This window comes from Lissotriton helveticus, chromosome 6 (genome assembly GCF_964261635.1).
Source record: "Lissotriton helveticus chromosome 6, aLisHel1.1, whole genome shotgun sequence".
Taxonomy (NCBI): Eukaryota; Metazoa; Chordata; class Amphibia; order Caudata; family Salamandridae; genus Lissotriton; species Lissotriton helveticus.
This window is the reverse complement of record NC_136067.1, coordinates 95,851,174-95,876,727: the sequence shown is the minus strand read 5'-3', so window position 1 is coordinate 95,876,727 and position 25,554 is coordinate 95,851,174. Positions and strand designations below refer to the sequence as shown.

The 25,554-nt window shown below is 53.4% G+C and overlaps 1 protein-coding gene and 1 long non-coding RNA gene across 2 annotated transcripts in view; one reads left to right on the top strand and one right to left on the bottom strand.

The window, feature by feature from the left end:
- The window catches only part of LOC144762274 (ATP-binding cassette sub-family C member 10-like), a 1,353,417-nt gene that overhangs the window by 140,975 nt on the left and 1,186,888 nt on the right, over positions 1–25,554 (top strand). The window lies entirely within an intron of this gene.
- Positions 14,588–15,229, bottom strand: LOC144762275 (uncharacterized). Its single transcript, XR_013596073.1, has 2 exons — positions 15,052–15,229; positions 14,588–14,751 (listed from the first exon to the last, which is right to left on the bottom strand). It is a non-coding gene; the product is annotated as an uncharacterized LOC144762275 (long non-coding RNA).

The window sequence follows — 25,554 nt, the reverse complement described above, 5'->3', positions numbered from 1 at the left end:
TTCCAAACCTCCTTTCCTTTGTGTTCATCCGGACAAGGTGGTTTTAAGGACCCGTCCTTCTTTCTTGCCGAAGGTTGTCACGCCCTTCCACATCGGGCAGAACATCACTGTTAGAAAGGCAGCCCCGGGGCGGCAGAAGATGTCTGACTGACCACCCCTAGGTCCACCTCTCCTTCGAGGAGTAGCCGAGCAATGCAGAGAGGCCTCCGGAATGAGGGCCCTCTCTGAGGATCGTACAGCAGAGTAATCACAACACTACAAACGGACACCACGCAAGAGGTCAAGTTCTTAAGCTTTTATAGGTAATAACGGTTGCTGGTTCTTGGCAGTATATACAGATGGATCGAGGGATCCGTAAAGTCTCGAGAAAGGGGGGTAGGTAGCGGGACAGTCTAGTTTCTGGGCGGAGGAAGGGATACCCTACGCACAGCTCTCAATCCTCGAGCTGGGGGGTTCTGCGAGGTTCGAGCCGCGGCAGCGCCAGCAGGCTTACAGAATGGTTCGGCAAGGTAGGCCGCGGCAGCGCCAGCAGGCTCTCGGATGGTTCAGCAAGGTAGGCCGCGGCAGCACCAGCAGGCTCTCAGAAGGTTCAGCAAGGTAGGCCGCGGCAGCGCCAGCAGGCTCTCAGATGGTTTCAGGTTACCGGGAGGATGAGTTCGTCTGGTGTCGGCCGTGACAGCGTCAGCGGGGCTTCCAGTCCAGGATACAACTGGCGTCCTACTCCGGGGCTGGCCCAGATATAGGACGGAGGTCCTTTGATGTCCGGACCCTCGCGCCTGGGGGCCAGAGGGGCCGGGTTGACGTTGTCCAGACACCCAGCAGGGGGGTGGAGCCAGCGCCCAGGGAGGCCGGAGGGCGATCGATACCAGGCGTCCGGGGACGGCTGGAGGGCCATCAAAACTCCTCTTCCTCCGGGGTCTGTCAAGTGGCCACTCGACCACCTGGGTGGATCTTGGTGCCTCGATGTCGGGGCCGAGGCTGGGGCCGAGGCTGGGGCCGAGGCCACGTGGTTGTGACGTGGTGGGCCCAAGATGGAGTCGGGCACGGCCTCGTGCTTGGGTCGTGATAGGCCTACGCTGGAGCCAGGCCGGTGATGGGGGACCGGGATGGTAGCCGGACCGGTGGTGTTGGGGCGTGCAGGATCGGGCCGAGGGGGCCGTCCGAGGTCTGGTAGCGGGCCGATGTCGACCTGGGCCCGCCATGCGGGAGCAGTAGGACCACGCCAGGAGGCCGGGTCCAACACGCGTCCCCCCCAGCTGAAGGCAGGGGAGAGTCACCCATTTTCTTGGGGATTCTCCTCGCCGAGGCGGAAGAATCTGGACAGGCCGTCGGCATTGGCGTGGTCGTTGCCAGGGCGATGTTCTACCGTGAAATCCATCCCCTGCAGGGAAATGGACCAGCGCAGCAGTTTTGGGTTTTCTCCCCGCATTTGCATTAACCACCGCAGGGGCTGGTGGTCGGTCTGGACTCGGAAGTGGGTGCCGAAGAGGTAGGGTCGGAGCTTCTTGAGGGCCCACACCACGGCGAAGGCTTCCCTCTCGATGGTGCTCCATCGCTGTTCTCTTGCCAGTAGGCGTCGGCTGATGAAGGCCACAGGCCGGTCGATTCCTTCGTAGTTAACTTGGGACAGGACCGCCCGATGCCGTGCTCTGAGGCGTCGGTTTGGACCACAAACTCTCTGCTGTAGTCGGGGGCCTGGAGCACAGGGGCGGTGCACAGAGTCTCAAAGGCTGTCTGACACTCGGGGGTCCAGTGCACTTTTGGTGGTAGTTTCTTTGAGGTCAGTTCTGTGAGGGGCCCCACAATGCTCCCGTAGTTCTTTATAAATCACCGATAATATCCCGTGAGCCCCAGGAAGGCTCGGACGGCGGTCTGGGTGACCGGGGGCTCCCAGGCCCGGATGGCGTCTATCTTTGGTTGGAGGGGAGCCACTTGGCCGCTCCCCACTTGGTGTCCCAGATAGGTCACGGACCCTTGGCCTATCTGGCACTTACTGGCTTTGATGGTGAGTCCGGCCCGCCGAAGGGCCGTCAGGACTGTCCAGAGGTGGGTCAGGTGCTCATCCCAGTGGAGGCTGTACACGGCAATGTCATCGAGATAGGCGGCACTGTACTCCTCTAGACCGGCCAGCACCTGGTTCACTAGTCTCTGGAAGGTTGCTGGTGCGTTCTTCATGCCGAAGGGCATCACTTAGAAGTGATAGTGGCCATCTGGTGTCGAGAAGGCCGATCGCTCTTGTGCACCAAGGGTAAGGCCGATCTGCCAATACCCCGCCGTGAGATCGAAGGTGCTGAGGTATTTGGCGGCCCCTAGGCGATCGATCAATTCATCCGCCCTGGGGATGGGATGGGCGTCGGTCCTGGTGACGGCATTCAGTCCCCTGTAGTCAACACAGAACCGGAGCTCCGGAGCTGCTCCGGGGGTGGCGGCTTGGGGGACCAGGACAACGGGACTGGCCCAGGGACTGTTGGAGGGTTCGACTACCCCCAGAGCTAACATCTTGGCCACTTCTGATTGGATGCAGGCCCGAACCCGGTCGGGCACTCGAAAAGCTCGGTGTTTTACAGGCGGGCTGTCTCCTGTGTCCACATCGTGGACACACCACCGGGTGACCCCCGGAGTGAGGGAAAACAGATCCGCAAACTGCCCCAGCAGCCTCCGGCAGTCCTGTTGCTGCTCTGGGGTCTGGGTAGAGGAGAGCCGGACCCCTTCAAAGGAGCCGTCTTTCTCGGTGGTGCTGAGGAGATCTGGTAGTGGTTAGGAGTCGTCTTCAGCTCCGTCATCGGTCGCTAGCAGCAGACTCAGTTCAGTGCGTGCAAAGTGTGGCTTGAGTCGGTTAGCGTGCAGAACCCGGAGGGGGTTCCTGGGGGACTCCATGTCCACCAGATAGGTGACGGGGCTCTTGCGCTCCACCACCTTGAAGGGTCCCGTCCATTTGTCCTGGAGGGCGCAGGGTTCGACCGGGGACATGACCCAGACCTGCTGGCCCGGCTCGAATTCGATGGACGAGGCGTTCTGGTCATACCAGCGTTTCATTTCCTCCTGACTGGCCTCAAGGTTGGCCTCGGCAAGTTCCCTGAACTTTCGAGTCTGATTGCGGAGTGTCAGGAGGTACCGGTAGACATCAGGTGGGGCATCTCGAACTGCTGTCTCCCAGCCTTCCTTGACCAGGCTGAGGGGGCCTCGGACAGGGTGTCTGTACAAGAGTTCGAAAGGACTGAACCCCAGGGACTTCTGGGGTACTTCTCGGTAGGCGAACAGGAGGCAGGGTAGCAGGACATCCCATTTGCGCCGGAGTGGTTCCTCTAGGCCCTTGATCATCCCCTTCAGGGTTCTGTTAAATCGTTCCACTAGTCCATTTCCTTGGGGATGATACGGGGTGGTGAATTTATAGGCGACCCCGCACTGTTGCCATAGGGACCGCATATGCTTCGAGATAAAGTTGGAGCCCCGATCACTCACGACTTCTCGGGGGAAGCCGACTCGGGAGAAGATGCTCATGAGGGCTCGGCCCACCACGGGGGCCGTGATAGTTCGGAGGGGGATGGCTTCGGGATAGCGGGTAGCATGGTCCACCAGGACGAGGATGAAGCGGTGCCCCTGCGAGGTTCGAGGGTCCAGGGGCCCCACGATGTCTATTCCCACTCGCTCGAAGGGGGTAGTCACCACGGGAAACGGCTGGAGCGGGGCTTTGACTTTCCCCCCGCTCTTCCCGCTGGCTTGACAGGTCGGGCAGGTCCTGCAGTGGTTATGCACATCGGTGCGCATTTTTGGCCAGAAGAAATGGGTCACCAGGCGGCTGTAAGTTTTGTCCTGCCCCAGGTGCCCGGCGAGGGGCACATCATGTGCTAAGTTCAGGAGGATGTCTCTGAATCGGAGGGGTACGACCAAGACCCGGCCGGCCCCTAGTTCAGCAATTTTCTGCTCACTGTAGAGAAGGTCGTTGTCCCAATAAATCCAGTGGGACCCCGCGGAGTCTCCAGCTGCTTGAGTAGCGGCTTGCTGTCGAATCCCCTCGAGGGAGGGGCAGGTTTTCTGTTCCTGCCGGAACTGTTCGCGGGTGGGGCCACCTTCTTGGCGCCATTGAGCGAGTTCTGGGAGGTGGCCGAGCTCGGTGAGATCTTCTTGGTCGGGCCCTTGGGGGCCGTGTTCGGGGTCGGCGTCCTCGGGGACGACGGGCGGCGGAGGCGCGGGCCACTCTGGCTCCTCGGTCGGAGCTTCCCCCGCTGGGGTGGAGGCCCGGGCGGTCATGGAGCGGGTGGTCGCACAGACCCACTCGGGAAGGCCTAGCATCCCCAGGTGCTCCCTTCGTTCAACGCTAGCCCAGGGGGAACTTTCTAGGTCGTTCCCAAGGAGGCAGTCCACGGGGGCATCGTCGCGGACAGTCACTTTCAGCACGCCCGACACTCCCCCCCACTCGAAGGGGATGCAGGCCATCTGGCACAAGGTCTCTGAGTTATCCGCGGACCGGACTGGGCAGAGGACGTTAGGAAGGACCTGTTCCGGGGTCACCAGATGGCAGCGGACCGCTGTCACGCTGGCCCCAGTGTCACGGAGGGCTTCGGTCCGGCGCCCATTGATGGTGACCCACTGGCGGTATTTCTGGGTGTTGCCGGGGATCGGGCCTCGGGGGATCAGGTCGTGAGTACCCAGGCATGCTAAGGTCATGGCGGCGGGCTCCCACTCGGCCTGCTCGGGGTTGTCGTCCTCCTCTTCACTCCTTTCTTCCCCCAGGGCAGCGGCCGCGATCTGGCGGGTTGGGGGACCGGTAGTGCCGGGTCGCTGATTCATCGGGCAGAGGGGGTCATTCGCATAATGACCCTGTCGCTGGCATCTGTGGCACGTAACGTTCGGGCGGGGCCCTGGTCTGGCTGGGGGGCCCCCTCTCCAGCCCAGGGTTGGTGACGTGGGGGTAGGGGAGGACCCCTGGGGGGCGTCTCGACCCCGACTCTGGCCTACTCCGCCGCCTCGTGGTCGGTGGTTCCCCGGGGATCCCCGGCCGTAGTCTCCCATCGGATTCCGGGGGACTCGGGTGCTCACCCATCTATCCGCCTCGACAGCGAGTTTTCGTGGCTCAGTCAGTTTGCTGTCGAGGAGGTGTTGCCGGAGTTCGATGAAGCAGTTATTGGAAAGATGTTCCCATAGAATGAGCTCGATCAACTGCTGGTAGGTGGTGACCTGGCAGCCCCGAATCCACCCCTCGAAGGCTCTACTGTACTAGTTCACGTACTCCACCCACGTGGTACCGGGGATTTTTTTGCAGTCTCGGAATCGCTGCCGGTACATCTCGGGGGTGAGTCCGTAGCGAGTGAGGAGGGCGGTCTTCATGTGCTCGTACGAGGTCATCTCGGTATCAGGGAGCTCCAGCAGTGCGTCTCTCCCTTCGTTGATAAACTTCCCCCACAGGCCGGCGCCCCAGTCCTTGAGGGGTACTCGATGGGCGGTCATGGCGACCTCGTAGGCTTTGAACCACTGTTGGATGTCGTCGTTCTTATAGTACTCCTTGACGACATCCTTGGGTATGTGCACTTTTGTGTCCACCGGGGGGTGTGAGGTCTTACCCCCGGAGATGGCAGTCTCGTTTGCCTTGGCTTTAAGTTCCATTTCTTTGAGGACGCGCTCGTGCTCGAGCATGAGTTTTTTCTCTTCGAGGGCTAACTTCCTTTCTGCCAGTTGGATTTCTCCTTCTTGTCTGAGACGAGCCAGATCCAACTCGTGGAGCCGGTTCCTCTCTCGTTCTCGGGCGTCTTCGTGGGAGAGGCCCGTGTCTGGGTTTGCGGGTCTCCCTCCCGCTGGGTTCGTCTCGGCCTCCGGGCCTCCGTTCGGGCCCGGGTTATCTTCACTCGGAGGTGGCGCCTCGCCGGCGTCCACCCAGGCCTGCTGGGCCGATTTAAAGTCTTCTTTGGTGCTTAAGCCAGTGGTAGCGATGCCTAGGTCTTTGCAGAATTGCTTTAGCTCCTTGTGACTGTAGTCTTCCATTTTCTCTTTCTGGAATTCTGTGCTCATGGTCGCAGTGGATTTCTTTGGGTAGCGAGTGAATCACTCGCTGTACGATCTGCGTGGGCTCGGATCCCGGCGCTTGCCACCAATGTTAGAAAGGCAGCCCCGGGGCGGCAGAAGATGTCTGACTGACCACCCCTAGGTCCACCTCTCCTTCGAGGAGTAGCCGAGCAATGCAGAGAGGCCTCCGGAATGAGGGCCCTCTCTGAGGATCGTACAGCAGAGTAATCACAACACTACAAACGGACACCACGCAAGAGGTCAAGTTCTTAAGCTTTTATAGGTAATAACGGTTGCTGGTTCTTGGCAGTATATACAGATGGATCGAGGGATCCGTAAAGTCTCGACAAAGGGGGGTAGGTAGCGGGACAGTCTAGTTTCTGGGCGGAGGAAGGGATACCCTACGCACAGCTCTCAATCCTCGAGCTGGGGGGTTCTGCGAGGTTCGAGCCGCGGCAGCGCCAGCAGGCTTACAGAATGGTTCGGCAAGGTAGGCCGCGGCAGCGCCAGCAGGCTCTCGGATGGTTCAGCAAGGTAGGCCGCGGCAGCGCCAGCAGGCTCTCGGAAGGTTCAGCAAGGTAGGCCGCGGCAGCGCCAGCAGGCTCTCAGATGGTTTCAGGTTACCGGGAGGATGAGTTCGTCTGGTGTCGGCCGTGACAGCATCAGCGGGGCTTCCAGTCCAGGATACAACTGGCGTCCTACTCCGGGGCTGGCCCAGATATAGGACGGAGGTCCTTTGATGTCCGGACCCTCGTGCCTGGGGGCCAGAGGGGCCGGGTTGACGTTGTCCAGACACCCAGCAGGGGGGTGGAGCCAGCGCCCAGGGAGGCCGGAGGGCGATCGATACCAGGCGTCCGGGGACGGCTGGAGGGCCATCGAAACTCCTCTTCCTCCGGGGTCTGTCGAGTGGCCACTCGACCACCTGGGTGGATCTTGGTGCCTCGATGTCGGGGCCGAGGCTGGGGCCGAGGCCACGTGGTTGTGACGTGGTGGGCCCAAGATGGATTCGGGCACGGCCTCGTGCTTGGGTCGTGATGGGCCTATGCTGGAGCCAGGCCGGTGATGGGGGACCGGGATGGTAGCCGGACCGGTGGTGTTGGGGCGTGCAGGATCGGGCCGAGGGGGCCGTCCGAGGTCCGGTGGCGGGCCGATGTCGACCTGGGCCCGCCATGCGGGAGCGGTAGGACCAAGCCAGGAGGCCGGGTCCAACAATCACTTTGCCCACCTTCTTTCCGCCTCGGCATCCATCAAGGGAAGAGGAGAGGCTCCACCGTCTGGACCCAAAGCAAGCCCTCACATTCTATCTGCAGGAACACAGCAGTTCCAGGTGGATGATCAGCTTTTTGTTGGCTACGTGGGCGCCAAGAAAGGTCAGGCCATGCACAAACGGACCCTCTCCCGATGGGTCGGTACTGTGCATCAAAGCATGTTACTCTTTAGCCAAGAAGGAGCCTCCTGTGGGACAGCGTGCCCATTTCCACCAGTGCTACTGCAGCCACTACTGCCTTGGGACGAGAAGTTCCCTTGCAGGACATTTGTCAGGCAGCTACGTGGGCCTCGCTGCACACGTTCACTAAGCATTACTGCCTTGACAGTCAGGCTTGGAAAGATGGCTTCTTTGGCCATTCGGTGCTCCATGACTTTCTGGTGTAATCTCGTTCGCAGACCCACCACCACGGTTGGTTATTGCTGGGGTATCCATTCTAAGGTAAGGAATCTATCACTAACGTGTCTCTTTCAGATGCACAAGTTACTACTTGTGTAACGATATATCTGTAAGAGACATTAGTTAGGGATAGATTCCTTACCGCCTCACCCATCCTCCCCATTCTGCGAACTGGTTACTAGGGTTAAGGTCATCCCCTTTTGGGGCATTAGTTTTATGCACCAATGGTTAGTATCTTGCATGGCTCTGCGTTTCGGTGCGGAAAGTTGTGTAGAGAACTGACGTCAGCGTGCATGGGTAGTGCCTAAGTACTCTTCGTGACGTAATCTCGGCGCTGGCCACACCAGTCACGGATGTGGAGCCGCAGGACGCCACCTACTGACGCGCAGGGGTACTGCTAAGCAAAACTTTCCGGATCCAGTCTGACGCCTGGGGATATTCTAAGGTAAGGAATCTATCACTAACTAATGTCTCTTACAGATATATCGTAACACAAGTAGTAACTTGTGTGATTAATCCTCTTTCTATTTCAGATGACTGGGATAAAGAGACTGTAAAACGAATGATGTCTGATTTGCAGGCATATGCCACTTTGAGCAATGAAGATTCCTATTTAAATTTGGTTGATTTTAAACAAATGTATTATCATCACTATACACAATATTACATACATAGAACTTGCTATATAGGGAAACATATACAATTAAACACAATGGGAGCATTGTGAAGCTCCACCTTCTAATAGTCTACCAACTTTTCTGAAGAAGTGTCCTTATTTCAAGAGCAAGGACAGGTCACATCCCTCACCTTTCTATTTTTCACAAAGTCCACAAGGATGTTAGAAGAATCAAATCATGACTAACATGCTGATTTATTCAAATTAATTTAGTCAGAATTTGGCTATCATATTATGTGAGTATTGGAAATTAAATGTTGATGAGAAAAGTATTTGGAGAACAAAATGTTGGCATATTCAAGCAAAGGAAGCTTTATTTCAAGTATGCATTACACCTGAAGAAATGATTTTGCTCACGTTGCCACTGGATTCAAGCTAGCCTGGCTTATGAGGGGTGTTACCCCGAAACCGATCCCAGTATGCTTTTTCCAGTTCAGGGAAGACCTGGCTTGGCAGTTCAGGCTGGACTGTTCCCATGAGGCACACAGTCAAGACTGATTTGCATATAGCTGGGTCTGAACTGAGGTGGCGAAGTGAGCTAAAGAACAATAATGGATTCAACCCTGATCTGTTACTGCGGGTGAATGTCTGAAAAGTTTCAGCCCTCCGTCCATCATCTTGTGTTTGCTTTGAACAAAACCATCCAGCACACCAAAAGTTAACTTGACCCTGCTTAATAACTGGCAATCACAAATAAACAGTTCTGATTCTAATATGAATGAAACTTATAATTACACTTAGTTCCCATTTGAAGGTTTAGCCTTATGGCCTTATGAGTCCAATACCTGCATGCGCCATATTCTTTCCAATACCCCTGGTCCTAAAACTCCTATGTCTCTCCAGCAGGAACATTAATCACCAGAGTTATCTTGACATTTTTAAAATTTTATTGTTGCCTGAAAACTGCTGAAGACAAAAAGAACTCTGCAGCAGGTTTTTTAAACCCATAAGTTATTTCTAAATACATGGCCTGTTAAGCTCAGCATCAGCACTGTTACCACCTTCCTAAAGCTGGGTCTGAGTATCAGTATGAAAACACCCTCAGAGCTTACACAACACATCTATATACAAGTCTGTAGTGCACTGTAAGAACCTCTTTTAGAGGGCCACAATGCATGCAGGCAATACTGGCCACAACCGTGGTAGTTGAGGCCTTTTACTTTATGATGGCCTGAGGCACGACTTACTATGGATTCTGAGTAACTGGACCAGGTTCCCCTTTTGCACTTGACTCTTAGAGTATGCTTAGTTCCAACAGGTCAACGCTCCATTTGGGGAGGGGGAAGAGTGAATTGTGGGCACAGGGAAGTGAACACAGGCTCACAACTCAAAACGGCTGCAGCAGCTATAAATGATTGTCCAGCCAGATACTCACTTTCAAGAAAAAAGAAAAGTATTTTATTTTCTACCAACACAAAGGAGGAATACTGCATTTGCAAACAATTACACAGCCCTCCTTCCCACCTGAAGTCTATGACGACTCTCTGTCCCATTCCTTCCCCATAATAGAGATAGTGATTATTCCCCATTCACTATTGGTAACATCCAGGGTATTCCTCACTACTAGTCCAAATCTCAAGCATTCACTTAGGGCCCGATTCACAAAAGTAATCTGAGACAAAATCCTAACTTTCCGACTTTCGATATTCACAAAAGGCATTTAGTGTCACAAAAGGCACTTACAGCCTGATTCATGAAGGGAAATAGCGCCCGCAATGGCTGCGAAAATGCAATTGCGGGTGCAAAACACGGAATCGGCATTTAAGTACAAAATAGCGAATTCGCAAACACAGAATAGCGATTAAAATAGCGATTACGCTATAATAGTCGCAGAGTCCCGGTAGTCGCGCATTAGCGATACGGAAATAGCGACCAACCACGGAATCTGCGAAATGAATAGCGAAACGCAATATATTCTCAATCGGCATTCATGAAAAATATACAATAGCGGAAAACCCCAATATCGCAATTTAGCGCGGCGCAAATTAAGGACAACTCAAAGCAGGTGGTAACCATAAAAGCCATGATTAACAAAAATTTGAAAAACAGTTGGCCAATCACCAACAGGTCCAGGCCTGACCAATCACACATAAGGACATTCAGCAGCAGCAGTAGGCGTTCCACAATGCCAGGAATGTACATGGTGGTGAGGCGGCGAAGGCTACAGCGAGCAGCACGGAGGAGACGCATGAGGCAGGAAAGGATTTACCGGCAGCGGGTCACCTTGCTGGGCCAAACCAGAGAACAGATATATGCCAAATACAGGCTGAATGGGGAAATGATCACCTGGCTGATACATGAACTTGACCCCCTCATGCAGCACCCAACAAGGCGGAACAATTTGGTGCCTACACATGTGCAGGTATTGTGCAGCCTGCACCTCCTGGCCTCCGGCAGTTTCCAGGGCATAGTAGCGGCTGCTGGGGGGATATCCCAGCCCACCATGTCACGCTGCCTCCACACTTTCGTTGACGCCATGCTCACCCAGCTCCACCGCCACATCACATTTCCCACGAGCCAACAGGAATTGGACCTGACAAAACTTCAATTTTACAATGTAGCCCATTTTCCCCATGTCCTCGGCTGCATAGACTGTACCCACGTCGCCATCTGCCCACCAGCTGCCACGGAGTATATGTACCGCAACAGGAAGTCCTACCACTCCCTCAACATACAGATGGGCTGCAATGCCAAGACCATCATCACTGACATTGTCGCCCAGTACACAGGGAGTACCCATGACTCCTTTATCTTCAGGCACAGCAGACTCCACACACGACTGCTCAGGGGAGAGTTTGGGGAAGGACACCTACTTGGTAAGTACACTTTGTCGACAATGTCACATTGCAATGAAGGCACTGCGCTGCACAGGCAATCAACATCTGCTCCTCTCATTCAGGTGACAGTGGCTACGCCCTACGGGAATACCTCCTGACCCCTTACCTCAACCCTGCCACACCTCAGCAACGGCGCTACAATGTTGCGCACATCCGGACAAGGAACTGTATAGAAAGGACATTTGGCCTGCTCAAGAGCAGGTTCCGTATACTGCACAAGACAGGTGGGGCCATGTATTACAGTCCTGCTGCCTGCTGCCGCATTGTGGCTGTCTGTGCAATGCTTCATAACATTGCAACCAAGCGCCGGATACCTGTTGAGATCTCAGGCAGTGAATCAGAAGGGGACGACCGGCCACCAGCACATGCGCACCATGCACGCGGGGAGAACCCAGCTGAAGGCCACAGACGTCGCAACCACATCACAGCGAACAATTTCTAGCCCACCCTCTACCCCCACCCCACATATCACAATTGCATGCAAAATGTAATGATCACACAAGGCTAATGTGTGCAGCAAAATAAATATATTTGTTTCATTCACAAGAAAAAGGTAATCTGTACAACTATTTACAACCAACAGTATTCCTTCATACTGCAGTGTGCAAGTCCATGGCAGGCTTATAGTCAGCCTGTGCCTGTGTTTTTCGGGCAGAGTCAAGTGCGCCTCCTGCGCGTAATGCCCAGCCGCCTCTGAGGCTCATCCTCCTCCGGGGCACCTGTACCAGGCGTTGCCCTGGTGCTGCGCCTAAGTGGCGGGACTAGTGTTGCAGATTGGCTGCTGACGCTTGAAGCCCCCTCCCTGCCATCGTCACCCCCTACAGTGGCAGGTACAGCTGGAGGGTGTAGTGCCATCACCGCGGTGGTTAGGTGCTCCAGGACCCTGGTGATGTCCTCACAGCACTGAACTAGTTGGTGCTGCTGTGTGAGGGACCGGCGTGACAACTGGGAGGTGGCATTTGCAGCCACATAATTTGACCGGCTGTAGGAGGCCAGCCGGCTCATGAGCTGGTGGTGGCGCCGGCTTGCTGCCCTGCGCTGCTTGCTCATCGCAGCAGTGTTTGCCTCCATGGCTGCAGTCATGCGGCCCATGGCCGCCGTCATGCGGTCCATGCGGTCTCCCACTCCCGCCACATTGCGCCCAATTTTGTGCAGCTGGAGCTGTATGGCACCTTGCTGCTGTGACTGGCGCTGATGGATCCTGAGCATGCGCCTCTCTACGCTCATACAGGCATGGAGATGTCCATTGCCCCTCCTGCTGATTGGAGCTGTGGTGTGACCGTGAGAGCTCCCACGCCTGCTCTGCTGGCATGTCACAGTGGCTGGCCGCTGTGTTGCCGCTGTCGCAGGCCCAGATGACGTAGCACCAGCTGCAGGTGGTGTCACAGCAGGCGTTGCTGGTGTGGCAGGGACTGGAGGCACATTAGTGGGGTGCCTGGCTCTGGCTGCGGGTGGGATGGCAGGAGCAGAGGCCACAACGGTGGGGGGCCTGGCCTTGGCTGCGGGTGGGATGGCAGGAGCAGAGGCCACAACGGTGGGGGGCCTGGCCTTGGCTGCGGGTGGGATGGCAGATGCAGGGGCCACAACGGTGGGGGGCCTGGCTGCTGGTGTTGTTGCAGCGGCAGGGGCTGGTGCCTGGGTTTCCGGTTGTGAATCCTCCTCCTGGGCCTCCTCATCTATCTGCAGCCTCTCGCTGTCACTGCTTTCTGCGCCACCTATGAGGGTAAGTGGATACTCATTAGTTGCATGTGACTGCCAGACGTGCTGATGTTACATGCATGCTGGGTGACATTCCCTGGATGGCTGTGGATTTGCGTACTTTGGGACCTGTCTGGCTGCATTGTGGTACTACTACATTGTGGACATACTACATCTCCCACAATGCTTCAGGGCATTCCCTGATGCGCAACAAAGGCATGACTAAGGGCCAATAAGTGAGCCTATTTGGTCAGGGACAGTCATAGGGGACAGGGTCGCAGTCGCATGCCACTTACCTTGGGTGTCTTGGGTGGGGCGGGAGGAGTCCAGAGGGGTGACGCCAACGCACGCCTCCCTCTCAAGGGTGTTCTCGACCTGGTCCTCCAAGGGTGTGTTGGGTGGGACAGTCGGTCCGCCACCTCCAGTGCCCGATGCCTCTCCAAGGCGCTCCGCCACCCTCTCCTTGGCACGACCTCGGAGGTCATACCATCGCTTCTTAAGCTCCTCCAATGACCTATCGGCCACACCCACCGAGTTCACGCTGGAGGCTATTCCCAGCCAGATCCTCCGTTTGTCTTGCTCTGGGACCTTCCTGGAGTTGATCCCGAAGAGCCTGTCATGGTTGGCCACCACCCCTTCAATAAGGTTCTCGAGCTCCTGCTCTGAGAACTTCAGCTTTCTCTTTCGTCCTGCGCTGTTGCTGGGGCCAGGGACAGGTTCCTCAGACATGGCAGCAGATAGGTCGCTATTACAGTCGTTTGTGAAGTCGCTATCGCTGGTTTAGCGTCTGCTTTCCGACTTGCTCCCTCGAAGGTTTGCCTCACTGTGGTGTTTGGGGGTGGGAACTGCCTGCTTCCTGGTTGTGATGTCATCACTGTGCTCGGAAAGCGACTTCCCGTTTTCCCGATCGCGCGAGAATGCGAGTCGCATTCCCGATCGCACGGGATTGCGAGTCGCTATCCCGATCGCACGAGATTGCGAGTCGCAATCCCGACGCAGGTAGCCGGGAATAGCGATTTTTCTGCGTTTTTAGTTGGTCGCTAACGGATTTAGCGCCCGCGTGCGAGTCGCTATTTTTCCCCCGAAAAGTACATGAATGCCGTTTTGCGTTTCCTCAATAGCGAGTCGCTATGAATCGCTATTAGGGACACGCAAAACGGCCCGTACATGAATCAGGCTGTATGTGATCGTAAAGTTAGGATTCCTAATGTTACTACTACTAAACTGAGAAAAATCCTAACTTTACGACTTTCAGTATTCACAAAAGGCATTTAGTAGTAGTAAAGTTAGGATTCCTAACTTTACTACTACTAAGTGAGAAAAAAATCCTAACTTTACGACAAAATCCTAACTTTGCGACTTTTGGTATTCGCAAAAGGCATTTAGTGATAGTAAAGTTAGGTTTCCTAAATTTACTACTACTAAACTGAGAACAATCCAAACTTTTCGACTTTCAGGATTCACAAAAGGCATTTAGTAGTAGTAAAGTTAGGATTCCTAACTTTACTACTACTAAACCGAGAAAAATCCTAACTTTATGACTCTCAGTATTCACAAAAGGCATTTAGTAGTAGAAAAGTTAGGAATCCTCAGCAGGGTCCTGGGCAATTATAGAAGAGATGTGGGTAGGCTGCGGAAACCCTCCCTTGTTACTTATGGAAAGGGCTACCTTATTGTTGTATATATGTAAGTAAGGGACCGGAGACCAGATGATGCTATATAGGGTTTTATTTTTATCAAGTGTCTCTTGTGGCGAGTGGGAAAACCGTTTCTGGTCAATTGATGTGATTCCGTGGTGAAGGGCTCTCCTGGGTTGATCTTTTCTTGCAGGGTTTTGCTCAGCCAAACTTCTTTTTGGTGATTCACCTTCTCTCCTGTGGAATATATGTGAAAGAAAGATACAAGGTTGTCAGAACCTCTGTCCTGCTCTCGCGATTGCCCAGGGAACCGGGGAGTGCAGGGGTCACCGCTGCTCGTGGCTCACACAAGGTGCTTCCCTCTCGGGACTGTGAAGAAGGTATGGTGAGGAAAGCGTGTGATAGGGAAGGAGCGGAAAGAGGATCAGGGGAAGGCTATTTACAAACTGCAGAAGGGTAACAGGGGGTTGGCTGCACGATGTCTTAGTCAGAGGAGGTACCCCGCCTCCCAACCCATTTCGACACTCTCTGCCGTACCTGGTACAGCCATGCTCCTCCGGGAGCGTGGCTCGGCGGTGCGTGGTGTCATTGGCCTCCTGGTGCTGCTACTCCTTCAGCTGCTGAAGTTCTTCCTTCGGTCCGGTCGTCTGTTTCTCGCCATTCTGGATCCTTTCCTGATGCTTCTCGCACTCCTCCTCTCGCCTCTCAATCTTCCTCAGTGACATCACACGCTGAGCACGGTGTTTCCTGGACTTTGACTAATGCGGTTGTATACACGTCAGAATGGGGCAGGTCTTCCTCATATGCGAACGCCCAGTTAAAGGAACATTCGTATTTTCCTCCTCTCGTGATGTCCATACCGGGCCATTCTCGTCATTCCATTCATTCTGTAGAGAAGGGACAGAAGGTAACAACGGGGCAGGTACAGTCCACCATTCTTTAGTCATGCTATTTTGGGGGTCGGCTTCTCCTCCTGCCTACACTTATACAAAGTGATAATAACTGCAAAAATGTCTATATGCCGTCCAAAACATCCTGCTTGAAGTTTCGGGTGAGTTCTTTAAAATGGTAAATGAAGTAAGTAGGGCCCTACTATGGGACGGGGCCACCCCGAGAATTGGCTCACAAAATCTGACCAGTAAACCACTAGAGGTGGAATTGCAATCCCCAACCTACAACTCGGCTCCAAGTGACCAATGACTGGCAGGTCAGCGAGCGATGGACCCAGAGGGATATGTCTGCTCCTTGTACCGATCCAAAAGGTTGCAACTTTTGCCCCCTCCCCACCCCCGAATGTAGTGCTGATCTAAATCCGGAAAAGGGCAACAAATGCCCTGGGTGGAGGTGTAGACTGATGCTAGAAACCCCGTTATGGTACTTTGATATCCTGGCAAGGCTAAGGGCACTGAAAGGGCACAAGAAATGGGACCTACTGGGTATAATAAAGGTGAGGGATGTCTGGGGGATGGTAAGACTATAGCATTATCCTAACTGCAAGAACAATACAAAATGGTGCATAGTCAATACCTCCTATACCTGCAACTGACATACATCCTATGAAGTTATGAGGACTTGTCGGACAAGGTCCCTGAATAGACCCCGCTAGAATGTAGAGTCCTTGGGGATTCCCTGGCCAGCAATGCAGAGTCACAAATACACTCTACGCTGCTGCACAATAGCACCCCCCCCCTCTTGACTGCCTTAGAGGTAAGAGGGAGAAGGAGCTGGGTAAGTTGGAGGACGATGACATGGATGCGGCCTGTTGCTACCCCCTTGAGGTGGCAATATGGGCTGGATTTCAGCTGATATGACTGATGTTATTGCACCGGGCATACTTCACCAGGATCAGGTTGTTCCAGATGGGAAGAATGGTGACTGACCTATGTGCGCGGGGATGTGGACAAAGGGGTACACTAATACACATGATCTGAGGATGCCCGAATACTTGAGGCTTCTGGGAGGGGGTGAGGGGCAGGATCTCGGCATCCCTGGACATAACGATAATCATCACCCGTGGCTAGTGGCCTTGAGAGTTTGCGGTGATCACACTCCGGACCGCTACGAGCAAGTCTTTGCTATTGTAGGCCTCATGGTGGCTAGGCGTGACCTGACCAGAAGGTGGGAAAGTGCTGTGGTCCCGACGTCGGTACAGGACTGGGAGACCAGTATTGACTAGTGCATAAGGTCCCAAAAACTTGTGTACCAGGGATGTCCCAAATAAATCAACAAATTCAGGGGCTTATGGAACGTGGTAGAAGGCATGGAAGACATGGGCTTCTGAGACTCTTCGGGCAGCTGTGGAACAGGGTGTGGACTGAGGTACGGATAACATCAGGGTCACGAATTAGTGGGAGCTTACCTAGCAGCTTTTTTGAACTGGGTGTGCACCTGCCAAACCATATTCATGATTGTATAATCAGGTGTTCATTTACTTGTGTCTCAGTGAAGGAAAATGCTGGTATAATGATTGAACTAGCATGTTTGTAACGGTGGATTTGGTTTGATTAATTTTGTGATTGTTGTTACCACATCAGTGGTGCTATTCTAGAAGAATTTTAAAAATAATGGAGTCAGGGCCAGAGTGGAAAAAGGGAATGCACAGTTTGCATTAGTGCAACTGCACATAACCTGTGGGTCACACAGTTTAATGCCAGAGAGCTAAGTAAACGAGTCCTTGTGCGGGTGCACTCATTTGTGCATAATGCACTATTTTCATATTTCAATGCCATAAAGATAGCTCAGGTTGTTAATGTGCCTACTGCAAGCTTAGGTGACAGGTCCCCGCTCAGTGTAGTTAATATATTTCAGTTAATAAAACTATGCTTTTGATCACTAAATTAAAATTGTTTTTAATTACATGAATTTTGCAAAGCAATAAGGAAAAAGTTTACAATGAAATAAACAGTGTAATGAGATCTAAATGTCAGAGATTAGGTCTGTAGTTAGAGTTTGCGTATCAATTCAATATAAAAGCCATGTACATTGTCATCAAAAGTCACAACAATTAAAACCCATTTAGCAACATGGTGATCAGCACTAATAAAGCTGGTCATGACTTTCAGAGGTGCGCTAGTCCCATGTTGATAATTCAGGGCTTGGAGCACTGGATTTTTGGGGTATTGCACAATCTTAAAATGGCTCAGAGTGACAAGGCTGCCCATGCGTATAAGTTTAGATTAAATTGTAACTAAGGTAGAACGTTCATAAAGTGCTCTGTGCTTTTATATCACAAGTTGTGCACGCCTTTCGAAAGGCCCCGTTGCTGCTGATGTGGTTAGTTAAGAGCCGGTCAGCATCTGTCATGTATTTTATGAACCAGGTCACGAGCTGTAGTTGCAAACGACTGAGACAGAAGAAGACAGCATGATGTTTGGTGCGTATGCCACGCAAGTTAAACAAGCATTGGCATAGCTAATAGGTCTCGCTTTTGGGCCCTTCTAAGTATTTAGTTATGCAGCACAATATCCTTGGTGCAACAACATTAACTGTTACGTGGCTAAACACTTATAAGGTCCCAAAGGCGAGACCTATTGGCTATGCCAATGCTTGTTTTTTTGTTCTTGGGGGAAACCGGGCTAGTGCCAAGAGGGTCAAGGGTGAGTGGCAGGGAGGTGAGGAGTGAATGCCAGGAGGACGGCCATGGGGGGGTGAAGGGTGAGTGCCAGAGAGGTGAGGAGTGTGTGCCAGGGAAATGAGACATGAGTCAGGAAGGTCAAGGGTGAGTGTCAGGGAGGGGAAGGGTGAGTGCTGAGAAGGGGAAGTATTAGTACCAGCGGTGAGGGGTAGCTACCAGGCCAGGGGGGTGAAGGGCTGGTGCCACGGAGGTGAAGGTTGAGTGCCAGGTCAGGGGGATGTAAGGTGAGTGCCAGGGAGATGAAGGTTGAGTGCCATGGAGGTGAGACGTAAGAGTCAGGAGGGTCAAGGGTGAGTGCCAGGGAGAGGATGGTGAGTGAAAGGGGTGAAGGGTAGCTGCCAGCCCAGGGGATGAATGGCTAGTGCCATGGAGGTGAAGGGTGAGTGCCAAGGGGGTGAGTAGTGAATGCCAGGAGGGACATGGATGAGGGTCTGGGAGGTGAAGGATATGTGCCAAGGAGGGGAAGTATGAGTACCAGGAGGGTCGAGCCTGAGTGTCACTGAGGTGACAGTTGAGTATCATGGAGAGTCAATGCTGACTACCAGAGAGTGAGAAGGGTGAGTGCCAGGTGCGAGGAGTGACTGCCAGGCCTGAGGGGTGAAGGGTGAGTGCCAGGGAGGTGAGGGGTGCGTGACAGACTGCAAACAGTGAGCTGGGGTCTAAAAGGCGGTGCGGAGATCATCACCCAGTGTTTGCCATGCTGGGACGTACCAGTGCCAGGTAAGACTTGGATGGATGCAATAACCTCTGAAAGGCGGGTGCTAGGTCACTCATAACCTTAGTACAGGAGTGGGGTGCATATGACAGAGTAACATCTTCAAACAAGAAACTATTTTAAATCCTGAAAACTCCACTTTATGGTCTTGCAACCTTATGTGGAAAATAATTAGCAAATGAATGGGCTTCTGTAGCGGACTTACAGCTTGTTACAGCAACTTATTGGGATAAAGTTTGCATTGTAAATAAGCCAAAGCTAAAACAATTTTAATTAGTAATGGTAAGAATCTCAATGAATTAGAGACAAGTTAAAAAAGCACCCCAGAATAGAACCTAGGATACAGAATAATAAAAATGGGGGCAATATTGGTCTCCTATTCACAGCTGCCAGTCAAAAAAACAGGGTGTTGTGGAGGACTCGGATTCTGGTGGAATCTGAATTTTTAAAAGAGTCAATTTTTCCTAAAACCTCTTTTTTTTAAACAACTTTTTTGGACACACTAGCGTATAGTGCCATGCGAGTGCCACTGCCCTTCTCCTAAGACACAACTTGTGTGAAACAAACCGATTAGAATAACTGTTTGCTGTTTAAAAGTAAGTGGGGCACAAATGCAGTTTAGTGTTCTGGTTATTGCTTGAAGAAAGGATGAGAAACCTGGTTACCTTTGTCTGTACCACTGATATCTATTTGGATCAGAGAAAATGCATGGAGTGGTATGGTTGACAGGAGACATGCAGGCTGCTTAAATATTGTAGAGATGAGGGGCGTTGCTTACCCAGCTAAGATGGCGGTCGCACCTTGAGAGTGCTTCTGGACCCCTCCGCCATCTATCTGCAATCCACTGGTCCCCAGCATCATCCTGCCTTCCATCCTCATGCTGACGGCATGCTGCACCCCTGGCTGAAGTCCTGGCCTTTGGGGACCCGGTGATCTGGTGTTCTCACGGTTCTTGGCCTGCCTGCCGGGCACCCTCTTCCAATATGGCGGCCTCCTTGCTCCGATGCTGAGAAACCCATGACACTCGGACCGGGCAGTCGCGGCACGCTCCTGGCCTAGGCGTGGGTGGAGGCGACCCTCCCGGGCCGCGGTGATTGGTGGTGACATCTGGGCTCCCCCAGTGTGGTACTAGCTGTGCCCTCATTCCCCCGCCCGGCTGAGTTCGCATTCCTGCGGCTGCTGATTGCGGCCCACCGGTGCCGGGCTGCTTTGCTGGGCCCGGGGGCTGGAGCTGCTGCTTGCGGCAGCTGAGACACCGAGAACTGCGCCCCGGGCTCCCCCGCGGCGCTGCCGTGGTGCCGGCTGCCATTCTCAGGTGGCCGGAGTCCCGGGTGGGCAGTGTTGGAGGGCCGCCTGACAGCCTCAGAATCACGTGACTGGAGGCCCGATTCTCGGTGGCCCCGTAGACCTGGTAAGTGGCGGGGGCTGTGACTGTTGGGAGGGCCCCCCCATAAACGCGGTCCGCCTGCTCTTGGGGTGCCCTGGGCTCTCTACGCTGCAGGTTGGGTGTTGGCCTGTTCTCGTCGCCTGGCATTAGTTGCTGCACCCACCCGGCCTGACAGCCCCAGGAGCTGCCCCATTGCCATTCTCTCGGGGTCCTTACGTCACTCGTGAGGGGATGAGGCCTGAGGCAAGTGGATCTGACAGTACCCGGTGTGAACTCCCTGGAACAGAGCCCCTGCAGCCCCTGCCCTACTTCTCTGTGACTGAGGTGTGGGAGGCCCACCGCCCTGGGGGTGATTTGGGCCCTGGACGCTGCAGTTTGGGAGTTGGCCCATTGTGTCTCCCTACTTGTCATGGTTGGCAGTGCCTGCCAGGCCTAACGGACCCTGGTGCTGCTCCTTGGGGCCCCTACTTTGTCTGTGTTGTGCATGCCCCCCCCCACACACAGGGATTGCCGCTCCAAAGGTGATTTGGGCCCTGGACGCTGCAACTTGAGAGTTGGTCCACTGTATCTCCCTACCTACCATGGTTTTCTGCACCTGCATCGCCTAACGGTCCCCCGGTTCTACTCCTGTGCCACTCCCTTGGGGCCCCTACTGTGACTATATTGCAGGAGGTCCCTCACACGCATGGGCCGCCCACTTCGAGGGTGACTTGGACCATGGACGCTGCAGTTTGGGAATTTTACCTACCTTGATTCGCTGCGCCTGCCCAGCTTCTGCGGCTGCCTTGATCTGCGGCCCCCGCTCCAGAGACCTTGTCAGAGGCGTGGCTGGATCTCCTGTCCTGCTGACTTGTGGCCCTGGGCCGCACCCAAACCACCAAAACCCCCGCCACCCAGACCAAAATGGATTGTTTCACCACCACGGACTCAGGGGCGTCTGGTGGAGGTGCAGATAAGGATGCCTCACCTGCTGTGGACCTACCTACCATCCTTCAAGTTATCCATGCCTCACAGTCCTCCATAGAGGGCAAGATTGCGGAGGTCCAGGTGGATGTCACTCTCCTCCGGCAGGACCTTCAGAACGGCTCAGATTAAAGAAACTGAATCCCAAATCTCCACCGTGGAGGACGACGTTCAGCAAATCAAGGGACAGCTTGCTCGCCTCCAATCCCACACCCAGGACCTGCACCGGTGGGCAGAACACGCTGAAAAAAGGTTCAGTCACAACATCCTCCCCCTCGTAGGATTTCGAGAGGGAGCGGAGCAGGGCCGAATGGCAAATTTTGTGGAGAAGTGGCTGCGCTCCTGGATCCCTGGAGGCTCCCTCTCCCCGTGGTTTATGATTGAGCGTGCACACCGCTCCCTTGCTCCCAAGCCGCCCCCGGGGGCACCGCCCAGAAGGGTCATAATGAGTATTCTCAATTTTAAGGATCGTGAGTCTGTTCTGGCCGAGGCCCGTAAGCAGCACTGCCTTAAATACGACAATCATGCCATCATGATTTTCCCCGATTACATTCGCGAGGTCCAGGGTCAGCGCCATTCGTTTGGGGAGGTCAAGCAGAAGCTCCATGCTCTTAACATCCAGTACAGGCTCCTCTTCCCAGCGCGCCTGCGCCTGGTGAATTCCAATAGGACCCTATCCTTTGACACGCCTGAGGAGGCCTGGACTTGGGCCACAGAGGAGTGCCCCTACGAGTCAGTGCACATAATTTATCACCCAGGAGTGCGGCTGAGGGAGACGGCCGACTGGGGCCCCCGGTCCCCAGCCTCAGCGCAACCGCTCATGTAGCCGCCGTGGTCACAGACGTGCCCGCTCAGACTACCCGCTGGGACCCTCTCGGCAGCCGACACCACTCCCTGGAAACAACCTGGCTGTGCGACAGTCTGGCTCCTCTGGCCGCCTGGGCTCTGGGGGTGCTTTGCCCCGCCCATCGGTGCTGGACCCGCCTGATATGGACCTCTCACGTAGCCCGACGCTCCTCTCGGGCCCCGCCTGAACCTGCCTCTGCCTGCCGGGCTTGGCTCCGCAGCCGGAGGCAAAACGCCGGCTCACTAATGCTTCCATTCCCGACGGACTTGCTTATGCACATCTTATTATGGGGAGGGGTCCTCCATGCTTCCCCCATTCCCATGCATTCTAGTTTGGCCTTTTGTTAATACATTACTGTTCATGCAACAGATGCTTCAGTTCCTGAAGTATAGGGTGGGGGGTGGGGGTTGGGTTGGGGAGGGGGACCGTTGTCCTGTGTTTCATTGCTTGTTCCTTTAGTTTTTTTGCACCAACATGTCTGCATACCTGGGAAATGACCTGACAGTGATCAGAATTGCAATCCTCTGTTTGTTACCCCTTGCATTTGTACTACTCTCGGTACACACACGCCACCTTACACCATGACACCATACCCACTGGCTCAAGATGCAATCCCGCTTCCACGATCTCTGCTATGCTTGCCGGCAGCCCGGCCCCTTGCACGCCTTCCCCCTGCCTGGCGATTCTAAACGAGGTTTCGCTACTCCAGATACTGTCCTGGAATGTTAATGGCTTGTTAGACAAGGTCAAGCGCACAGCTGTCCTGCGACAAGGTCAAGCCGCAGACATACTCATGCTTCAAGAGACCCACTTGATGAGCAATCATTGCCCCTTCCTGGTGCGGCATGGCTATGGCGGAGTCTGGCACTCTGGATTTAGTAGGGGGTCATGAGGAGTGGCTATTTTGGTGCGTCGCTCCCTTCCTCTGGTGGCACGTAAAGTGATGCACGACCCTCAGGGTTGTTTTATTTTCCTGGAGGGGACCCTTGGAGATCTCTCTCTTAATCTACTGGCTGTCTATTCCCCTCCCACCCTGCTGGCCTCCACACTCCAGAGACTCACCTCAGAGGTCACTGCCCTTCCCCTAGGATGACTGTCATTGGGGATGACTTTAATGCAGTTATGGACCCCGGCCTTGACACCGCCTCGCCCCCCTCCACCTTCAGGACTGCCCAATCCGGCCTCCTCTCGGCATGGGCTGCCAGCATGGGTCTCGGGGATGCCTGGAGACTTTGGTACCTGACAGAGCAACACTACACCCAGACCTCAGTCTCTCATTACATGCACGCATAGACTACATCTTCCTGCCGGCCCAGGACGGCCTGGCAATCCAAAAGATTGTTATCCTTCCTAGGGGCTTGTCGGACCATTCCCGGAAATGCTGCAAATCGGCTTCCTTCCCCAGTCCTCACACCCGATCTGGTGACTCAACGCCTGGTTTCTCCATGTGGGTGCCGAGCTTCGCCTCTACTTCACCACTAATCACGGTTCAGTGTCTTCCTCTCGCAATCTTTGGGAGGCTGGAAAAGCCACCATTCGGGGCTTTGCCAAAGGCCAACTCAAGCTCACCCGTACGGCGCGTGATTCCCACCTCACACACTTGGAGGCTCAGGCTGCCCAACTTGAGACACTGCCCGCGGCAGATAGATCTGCCGCCCAGGACCGGAGGCTTGCGTTCCTACTGGATGAAATTAGGCAAACCTCTCTGGAGGCTGCCAAATTGCCTTGGCGGTCTTCCGTGGCTCGAGTATATGTTTTTTTTTCTTTTTCTTTTTCGTCCTCATACATGCCACCAGTAGATGTTAACTCTAGATGAGCTTACTTCAGGCCACTGACACAAACCAACCTTTTCCGCCCTTGTGTTGTGGATAGCCGTTAGAGATTGCCCAGAGGTAGGTCAATTCCAATCCAACTCCCATTCCCGATGTTACTTGCCACTTTGGGAGGATCGGACCATTTAACCTCTGGCATAATCATTGGACTTATGAATATCATTTCTCACACCATACATTTAGTGCTGACCATAGTTTAATAGAATTTGCCCCACCGCACAACAAGTCTAAGCGGCTTACTGCCATATTATTTCTTAAACAATCTGCAAACTTTGGAGGGCTTTCAGATTTCCACTCCTTGCAGATCTCCCTCCTAGCAATGACAACTACGTAAAAAATAAACTGTGTAATGCAACTTTTTATATTATAATTGTGTGAGAGACCAAATAAAACTAATCTAGAACTATAAATTATTGGTATTGATAACACTTCTTCAAGAAACCCACACACCTGTCTCCAATACTTAACTATTTCTGAACATTCCACAAACATATGACCGTCGTCTGCTGATGGAAATTTACATCTTGGGCATAAGTATTCTTCCGTTGCAATTTTAGGAAGTTTCGCAGGTGTCCAATATGCCCTGTATGACGTAAAAAGATGATTTCTTCGCAAGTTTGAATGTTTTATGATTTTTTGAGACAGAGTAAAAGAGTCCATCCAAACTTTTAACAGGTCCCCTTCAATCTGTACTGTGGAGCTATCCCATAACTTAATGATTTACGCCTCTTGGTTATCTCTGGTTCCCACTAGAGTCCTATACCACAATGCAACCTCGCCTTTCCATCCCTTCTCTCTACTGATTGGTTCGAAAATGGGACTCTCCTCCTCACTAGACCAGTTCTGATTTCCCCACCAGGCAGATAACTGATAAAATTTAAATCTAGTCACAGTTCCTCCTGTTAGATTTAATAGGGATTCCCAGCTCAGTAAAGTAGAGTTGATACTCAGTTCCCCCCATTTCGTAAAACCTGCTGTTTTCAGCGGAAGAGCAAGTTGGTCCTGTAAGCATTCCGGGGTGCCAGGGGAGTCCCATATTGGGGCGTGAGAATGGTAATATGGAATATCTAGAATTCTGCGTATTGTTTGCCAGTTATCTAAGGCTGCCCGTAAAAGCTTCAAACGAATTTTCTTAAAGAACTTCTGATCTCCAAATTTATAGAGAAAGAAGTCTGGGACGTATATTAGGTCTGATGTCATTGCCCGAAAAAGTTTACCGTGCGATGAAGAGTCCAATTTGTTAGATAAGAGTCTGAAATTTTTAAACTGAAAGGCATAACAATAAAAAAGTAAATCCGGAAGAGCCAGGCCCCCCAGTTTCAACCCCCTCCTCAACTTCTTCCAGGCTATTCTTGGGGATTTTGTGGCCCATATAAACAAGCCAATCCTCCCTTGCAGGTTAAAAATGTCTTTTTTGTCAAATTTTAAGGGGATAGAGTTAAATAGGAAGGAGACCTTTGGCAATATTATCATTTTAATTAGGTTAACTCTACCGTAGCTGTTAAGAGGCAAGGTATTCCATCTAATCAAAAGCTTCCTGATTTCCTTGATAACCGTTGACCAACTAGTTTTTGGGACTTCTTCCAAATTGTGTGTAAGATAAATCCCTAAGTATCTGATTTTTAGTTTTGCTTCTGGGATTTGAACCGGGTTATTCCAACT